Source organism: Trifolium pratense, linkage group LG6, assembly GCF_020283565.1.
Source record: "Trifolium pratense cultivar HEN17-A07 linkage group LG6, ARS_RC_1.1, whole genome shotgun sequence".
Taxonomy (NCBI): domain Eukaryota; kingdom Viridiplantae; phylum Streptophyta; class Magnoliopsida; order Fabales; family Fabaceae; genus Trifolium; species Trifolium pratense.
Genome location: NC_060064.1, coordinates 4659603 through 4668826, shown reverse-complemented (window position 1 = coordinate 4668826; position 9224 = coordinate 4659603). Strand labels below are relative to the sequence as shown.

The 9224-nt window shown below is 32.2% G+C and overlaps 1 long non-coding RNA gene across 2 annotated transcripts; it reads right to left on the bottom strand.

The window, feature by feature from the left end:
• Positions 1 to 7509: 7509 nt before the first annotated feature.
• On the bottom strand, positions 7510 to 8959 carry LOC123891549. 2 transcript variants are annotated; one of them, XR_006803155.1, is made up of 4 exons: positions 8803 to 8959; positions 8568 to 8711; positions 8240 to 8291; positions 7510 to 7818 (listed from the first exon to the last, which is right to left on the bottom strand). It is a non-coding gene; the product is annotated as an uncharacterized LOC123891549 (long non-coding RNA). The 2 variants fall into 2 exon arrangements; XR_006803154.1 differs by having other exon boundaries at positions 8568 to 8696.
• Between the last annotated feature and the right edge of the window lie 265 nt (positions 8960 to 9224).

Genomic DNA, 9224 nt, shown 5'->3' with positions numbered 1-9224 from the left:
AGAAGAGGCTTGCCAGAATTGAAAGAGAGAGAGAAAGGGATTCACAATTCATTAAATTTTATATATTTTCATTTAAATGACATGTGTTCTATTTTTATTAGTTGTGCCCAAATTTGATGTGTTGTGGCTGTGCCTAGTGAAGAGTTTCTCCCAAGAAAATTGCTTTTTAGGCCGCCTATAATTAGGGATGTCAATGGATATTCATAGACGCAGATAGTATGATATTCGTGTTCACTCCATTAAATAAAGATGATATCCGTATCCGTTCCATATTCGTATGGGTATCCACTAAGAGGGTAATCCGTGAGTTTTTAGGTATCCGTGGATATTAACAGATATCCATGGATGATAATTTTTTAATTTTTTTTTTCTTTCTAACTATACCTAAAATTTCTTAAAAGAAGTAAAAATATATTAACACATAATAATATTCATACATTTTACTTTTAATTTACAACAATGTCACCACATTCATTTTTCTATTTTTTACAGAAACTTAATATAATATTCATATATTTCTCTTTAAAAAAAATAATATACATACATTTCTAACTAAAATAAAATTCATCATAAAGTTATGTTTTATATTTAATAACTAACTATATTTAAGTAATTTTCTTATTTATTAGCGGGTATGGATATCCGCGGGCGTGAATACCATTAAATTTGTATTCATATCCAGTAAGTACCGGGTAATTAAAATATCCATTTATTTCATCCGTGGATATCCATTAAGTTATCTGTCCCATATTTGTGGCGGATTTTATCCGCGGATATTCGCGGGTATGAATATTTTTGCCATCCCTAGCTATAATACTCCCAGGCCCCCCATCTTGACCAGTTTGCCCTTAAAACCAATTCGGTAAGTGCAATACGAATTCGCTTACCTTCGTATCCTAGGTACCAAAATCACATAACAGGCAATTTAGTGCATTTACTTATGGTTGAATCATGTAGTGCATGCCAGTAGAGTTCAAAACACCTATTCAACTCAATGAGTGCGGGTTTAGCCATAAAATGTGGGTTCTTAAGCAACTAGAGAATCCTAATCAATATGTTGTGCAAGAGGGGAAGAGGAGGTTGGTGTGTGTTGTGAATGATGGTGGCAAGACAAAAAGCAGAAACAGATTGAACTAGATAATAACACAAACACCTTATCTTCATTATTATTTTGATGATTACCCAATTTCAAAGCAAGAACAACAACCATTTCAATGCAGATGCATTAATCGACAATGGACGAGGCATCAAAGAATGGTAGTGTTGTTGCTCAAGCAACTAGCATTTAGTATTTCAATTATAAACCAAGTATGATGCAACTACAACTCCACACAACAGTTCATATAATAAGATACACAACAAAACAATACCCCTGAACCTGAAATTATATTTTAGGACATGATTTTCTTTAATTTGATCTCTTCTTTCTGAAATTGATATTTCATGACATGATTTTTTTGATTTAATTTGTGTTGTTCTATTCTTATTGAATTTTCGTTTCCCCTGCTCTGTTCTTCTCCTTGTTGTTAACAGAATCGAAGTTTCGGAAGATAGAAACCGAATCAAAGTGTTTTTGGGAGATAGAAACCGAATCGAAGTGTTTTCGGAAGATAGAAACCGAATCTAAGTATCATTGTTGTAACCGTGAATTGAATGTGGAGTGTTGTGAATTCGTCTATAAAATCACACCAATAAAAGAACTTGATGTGTGGAGCAATAGAACGGCAACCAATAATTAAGTGGAATAAGCAATAATAATAATAATAATAACCGATAAACGAGATAAAGGAGAAGAAAGAACACGATAATTTGTTTCCCCAGTTCGGTCCAATAATGACCTAGTCTGGGGGAGAGAGCAGCCCCTCCGTTCCACTATATCAAACGAGTAACTTTACAAAGAGTTCCAATTGAGTTACAAGAATTAATCCTAATTCTACCGAAATCCCGAATCTCTTCCCGTGGCCAAGGGACTCAATTTGATAAGTGTTTCCCAAGGTGTAATCAATCCCCTTTGCCCAACCCTAGAGTTATACCAAGAGACAACCCTTTTGTTTCTCTCTAAAACCCTAGCCTTGTGTCGGCGACAAATCCTAATTGAAAACCCTACATTGTTGCTCCCTTTCTCTCTCTCTCTCTCTCTCTCAATTTTTCTATGAATAAAGTGATCCCTATTTATAGAAAAATATATGCCAAAAAGGAAGTGATCCCTATTTCATCTAGTAAAAGGAATTTGTTTTACAAATTTCTCGTAAGGATGCATGAAAATCAATAGATACTTTAGTCAATATTCTGCTATAGAAATCAATAAATTAGTGAAGGCATACATGAAATGTAAGAAAAGAACATAAGACATTATTAAAAGTTGAAGAATATGTACCCAAGAGTTATTTTGAAGAAAGTAAATGATGACTCCAACAAAAAAATCTATAAATTAGTAAATACATTTTTCTTCCTCACAGGGATCTGGAATAAGTAGACTAAAATAATATAACAGTTCTATGTTCTCGATAACAAATGAACAACCAATATCAATAAATAAATGAGAAAAATAAGATTGTTTACTTATAATCATTGTTATGATAAAAAAATATTTTAAAGATAACTTTTAAATGAACAATATAATTTGATAAGAGTAATTGAGAATACCAGCCTTTTCATCCATTAATATTCTATTTGTAGTGAAAAATTATTTCTTTCAACCTACAAGTGAAGAACAAAAACTAAACATTAGTACAAATGAATATTGTTGGATGTCAATACATAGCACCATGGTAGAAATACGCTCAAAGATTGAGTGAAAATGTCAAATATTAAGATTTAGAGTAGAAAAAGAATGTGGGGTGGTGGTTATAAAGAGTGAGAGGAGCCTATTAGTCACTAAACTTTCTCATTTTTTTTTTTTTTTTTTTTTTTGGTAGAGAACTTTCTCATTTTATAAGTTATATTTGGAGGAATGTAAAAAGATGCATACAATTATGATGATTTTTTTTGCAACTATGCTATTTACAGCGAACAACTTTATCACGAAATCACTGTGAAGACAAGCTTCTAAAGTGAAGTTATTTTGATGACGACAAACATGCGAAAAGAAGAAAAAGATTGGTCATGATCAAGTGTTCAAGATTGAAGATGGCGATCAAGTTCATGAAGAATTTTCATAGGTACAATATATATAATTCATTGTTATAAGCTTTAGGTGCTCATAAACTTTCATTTAAATAAGTTAAAAGTTGTTATAACAATGATACACCTTTTCAATCTTAAGTATTTTTTAATTTAGAAAATTTTCAAGTTTTTAAGTATGGAAATCGATTTACCTTGGTATGGAAATCGATTTACATACACTCTGTCGTTTCTGAACTTTCTGAAAACCAACAGGGTAAATCGATTTACCCATATAGGAAATCGATTTACCTAAGTGTAAATTGGAATTTTTTTAAACGTTATAACAGGGGAAATCGATTTCCCTCTTTTGGTAAATCGATTTACCTCTGTTTCTTTGAAAAATTCTGATACGTAAAAACACACCTCTTCATAATTATATCCTTTCAAAACATTGCCATATTATTTGCCAAGAGGTGTCTTTATTCAATATAAATTTCAATCAGAATTTTCTTGAAACTAACTCATCATTTTCATTATCATTATTATAACAATTCTCTGATCAAAACTTTCAAAAAACTCTTTAAAAAGTTTCCTGAGCACTTAGAGTTTAATAATACTGAATTGTTATATTGTTAGAATTTTGTTGTATCAAAATTCTCTATACTCAAATTTGTATCCAAACTCTTGTATAAATTCAAATTAGTGTGAACACCTTGCTATCCAGGATTGTTGGAAGCAAGAGAGTGAAAAAGAGAGGATTGTTCTCTTGTTTCACTTTGTAAGGGGAATCACCTTGCTGTCCAGGATTGTTGGAAGCAAGAGAGTGAAAGAGAGAAGATTGTTCTCTTGTTTCACTTTATAAAGATCATAGTGAAATCCTTCACGGGGTGTGAAGGGAGTGGACGTACCATTAGGGGAACCACTATAAATCTCTTGTGTCCATTTTCTCTTTCCCTGCACTTTTATTTTTCTGCACTTTATTCATATATTCATCACAAACCTTCAAGAAAAATAAAACTACCATAACATCTCTAAAAATAAACAAAAATTCTCATAACCTAATTCACCCCCCCCCCCCCCCCCCCCCCCCCCCCCTCTTAGGTTGCACTCTTAAACTTACAATTGGCATCAGAGCGGGTTATAGGTAACCTGTTCCTAAAAGATCAAGAATGGCTTCCGCAAATCCGACTTTTAGAGATGGTGGTAGTAGTAACAAGCCTCCATTGTTCAGTGGTGAATATTTTGATTTTTGGAAAATCCGTATGAAGGCACATTTAGAAGCACAAGGAGATGGTATATGGAAGGCTGTTGTTGATGGACCATTTATTCCTATGAGTGTTGTAAATGGTGTAGGCACACCCAAAATCCAAAGTTCTTGGGATGAGGATGATAAGAAAAAAGTACTCAACGACAAAAAGGCAATCAATATACTTCAAAGTGCACTTAGCATGGATGAATTTTTCCGTATTTCAACATCTGAAACGGCAAAGGAAATATGGGATACATTGGTGGAAACTCATGAAGGAACCGCTGAAGTTAAAAGATCTAGATTGAACACCTTGAGTCAAGAATATGAATTATTCACAATGCAGCCCGGAGAATCAATCCTCAACTTGCAAAAAAGATTCGTGCATTTGACAAATCATTTAAAAGCACTTGGAAAAACATTCTCTAATGATGAATTAAATCTTAAAGTTCTGAGATCATTGACAAGAGAATGGCAACCAAAGGTAACAGCAATATCAGAAAAGAAAAGCCTCTCCAAAATGACTTCTGCAACCTTATTTGGTAAACTACAAGAACATGAAATTGAACTTGGAAGATTAGAAAAGCATGAAGTGCAAGAGAAGAAATACAAAAGTCTCGCCTTAAAATCAAAAGCAAGAGATTATGATAGTAATGATGAAGAGTCTCAATCGGAAAGTGGAGAAGATGATGATGTAGAAGTACTTGTCAAGAAACTTAAGGAATTATTGAAAAAAGACAAAACAAAGAAATTTGATCAAAGAAAAAAATTTAATGACGAATCCACTTCCACACAAAATATCACTTGTTATGAATGTGGGAAACAAGGACACATAAAGACGGATTGTCCAAAACGTGCAAAGAAAAGTAGTTTCAAAAGAAGAAAGGAGTCGAAGCCCAAAAGAGCCTATATTGCATGGGATGATAATGAAGTAAGTTCATCATCCAACTCGGAGAGCGAAGAATATGCAAAACTTGCATTAATGGCATCACATCATTCCGATGATGAATGTGAAGAGGTTAGTAGTAAATCTTCTTCTTATGATAATGATTTTCAAGGTGCTATTAATGAATTACTCAATGAATGTAAAATTCTATATAAAACGGTGTCAACACAAAAGAAACAAATTCAATCTCTTGAAGAAAAGATTGACACCATGGAAATGAATTTTGAAATTGAAAAACAAAGTTTTCTTGAAAAAGAAAAACAGAATTTTACATGCAAAGAGTGTGATTCACTTTCCTTCCAAATTGTCCAATTGAAAAGAGTTTTTGAAAGGTATGAAAAAGGACAAGTTGGATTGGACAATATCCTTAGTCAACAAAGACATTCTAATGATAAAAGTGGACTTGGTTATTCTAAATTTGACAAACCAAGTACAAATAAAACAATCTTTGTTAAGGAAATTGACCAATCCACCAAAGAGAAAGTGAATAAAGCACAAAAAGTTAATCATAATCCTAAGAAGATATTTCCTAAAAAGAAATCTTATGTTCCTAGATATAGAAGTAATTTTGTTCCTACTTGTTTTTATTGTGGTATAAGTGGCCATACACCTAATGCTTGCTTTGTAAGAAATTTTAGCGTACCAAGTGGGCATTATGTGTGGGTAAAGAAAGGAACTAATTATGAAGGACCCAAAGCAATTTGGGTACCTAGCAAAACTTAATTTGTTTTGTAGGATTGCTTGAAGACCACTACAAATCTATGGTATCTTGAATCTTGATAGTGGTTGGTCCAAGCATATGACGGGAGATATACACAAATTTTTAAATCTTTTTTGTATAAACAAATTTTCAAATCTAGTGTTTAAAGCCAAGGATTATGTCACTTATGGAGACAACAACAAAGGAAAAATTCTTGGCATATGCAAAGTTGGAGCACCACCTTTCACATCCATTGAAGATGTTCTTAATGTTAAAGGATTAAAAGTACAATCTTCTAAGTATATGCCAACTTTGTGACAAAGGCTTCAAAATCAAGTAAAAGTGAAAAGGGTGCAACACAGCTCAATATGCGTCGTGATGTTTTTCGTGATGCATTTTTCGCTATATATAGTGTTTTCCTTTTTTTTGTTACTCATACAATTATAACATTCTATTTGTACTGAAAAGTTATTTCTTTCAACCTACAAATGAAGAACAAAAACTAAACATTAGTACAAATGAATATTGTTGGATGTCAATACATAGCACCATGGTAGAAATTCGCTCAAAGATTGGGTGAAAATGTCAAATATTAAGATTTAGAGTAGAAAAAGAATGTGGGGTGGTGGTTATAAAGAGTGAGAGGAACCTATTAGTCACTAAACTTTCTCATTTTATAAGTTATATTTGGAGGAATGTAAAAAGATGCATACAATTATGATGATTTTTTTTTGCAACTGTGCTATTTACAGCGAATAACTTTATCACGAAATCACTGCGAATAATTTGTGGCCGTTAGATCTCAGCTTTAGAGGAAAACATGGGTGGGTTCAAGTAAAAGTGAAAAGGGTGCAACACAGCTCAATATGCGTCGTAATGTTTTTCGTGATGCATTTTTCGCTATATATAGTGTTTTCCTTTTTTTTTGTTACTCATACAATTATAACATTCTATTTGTACTGAAAAGTTATTTCTTTCAACCTACAAATGAAGAACAAAAACTAAACATTAGTACAAATGAATATTATTGGATGTCAATACATAGCACCATGGTAGAAATTCGCTCAAAGATTGAGTGAAAATGTCAAATATTAAGATTTAGAGTAGAAAAAGAATGTGGGGTGGTGGTTATAAAAAGTGAGAGTGAACCTATTAGTCACTAAACTTTCTCATTTTATAAGTTATATTTGGAGGAATGTAAAAAGATGCATACAATTATGATGATTTTTTTTTGCAACTGTGCTATTTACAGCGAACAACTTTATCACGAAATCACTGCGAATAATTTGTGGCCGTTAGATCTCAGCTTTAGAGCAATATGAGTCAAAGACAGGATTAAAAAGAAGAAGAGATGAAAATTTTTCACAAAGAATATCCAACAACATTTCATCAAACACATTGTGTGTATACATAAAACTGAAACAGAACAACAAAAATTCCAACACAAACAAAGAAACAAATAAGAGGATTTTGTAGTAGAAAATTTTACAATAAAGAGGATCTTTGGCCTCCATTTCCTCAAGCTTAACGCAGACAAAAATAAATAAATAATTGAATCTTACAAAATGACTTTGAAAAAGGTAATAAGAAAGAATGGAAGGGAGGGATAGTTACCAGACCAAGACTTTCGGCAGATTTTGTGGGATTTAGAGTTGGAGTGTAAGTATCTCTTTGTTTCTTAAACCAATGCAATAGTCTCATCGTCATAGAAGTAAAAGTCTCCTGCTATTCACAAGTTAGAGTTGGAGTGTAACTGCGTAATTATCTCTTTGTTTTCTTAGACCAATGCAATAGTCCCATCATCGTAGAAGTAGAAGTCTCCTGTTATTCACAATTGGCCAGTGTACAATATGTTATGTTAAAACCCAAAAATAACCTTCAAAGACCCATTGTGCAGATTCAAATTTTTGTTGTTTTAAAGCTAAACTTGCATATCCAACTGCCGAAAGACTTATAATAATTACAAAGTAAACTTTTAACATTGAAAAAAAATGTAAACATGACATTTTCATGAAATAGGTCCTTAACTACAATGAAAAATATACATGAAAAGAGGTTAGTTGTTGGGTTAAACTTGCAAATGCAGATGCTCATATACTTACAAAAAGTTAACTTTTACTTTGAAAAAAATATAAACATGAAAAAGGGGGTTCATTATATGTCCATCTTTTAAAAACAAAGGTCTAATCTTCAAATCTAAAATCCAACTCAGATTTTAAACAAAATGAAAGACTACTCATACCAAAAATGAAGATGTAGATGAAGCTTTGATCTTTGGCCTCCATTTCGGCTAGCTTCAATCAATAGAAAAAAACATAACATTTATGAGAATCCACAACAACAATTTATCAAACACATGGTGTGCATATATAAAATCGAAATAAAACAACATAACATTTATGAGAATCCACTACAACAATTTATCAAACACATAATGTGCGTATGTAAAACTGAAATAGAACAACATAAAATTAAAAGAGGCATAAATTCAACTCAACAAAGAAACAAAGCAAAAAAATAAAAGTAATAAACTAAAGAAAAAATATATGATAGTATTAAGAATATTTTACCGTGAATAGATGAAGAATGTGAAAACAAAGAAGAAACTCCAATTGTCATATGGTCCAGATTTCATAGAGATGATTTTAGAGAAAAGATCCATTCATCACTAACCCGTGTAGTTCTTCTTCTTCCTCCTCCTGTGCATTCTTCTTCTACGGTGAGATTTAGAAAATAAAGAAGAATAAACCATAAATTTCACAGCAGAGAGATAGAGATAGATATGATTATAAGGAAATTACTAACCGGTTCTCAGATGGATCTTCTTCTTTCTACCGTCTCCCGTCGCTGTTCTTGGCTTTCTCTGTGTCATTTGAATATTTTGAATATGGAAAGGCGTAAGAGAGAGAAGAAGAAGAGATGGAGAATGAGAAGTGAGAAGAAAGAGAGAAATGTGTACAGGGTACAGACCAAAGACAGAGAAAAAGAGAGATTTGAGATATCCAAAATTTAAAATTCAAATTAAAGTGTTTTGCCCCCAAAATTTGGATAGAATTTGACATTATTGCCCCTATCTTTGGTGTTTTTTTAAGTAAAGTAAGGAGAATTAGTGAAGGACAAATAAGTCATAGCACTAAAAAGTGGTCTTAGGATGATTGAGGGAACTTTATGCCAAATATTCCAAGTTTAACCTTCAATCAAGGAGCAAAAAAAAACGAAAAAATTAA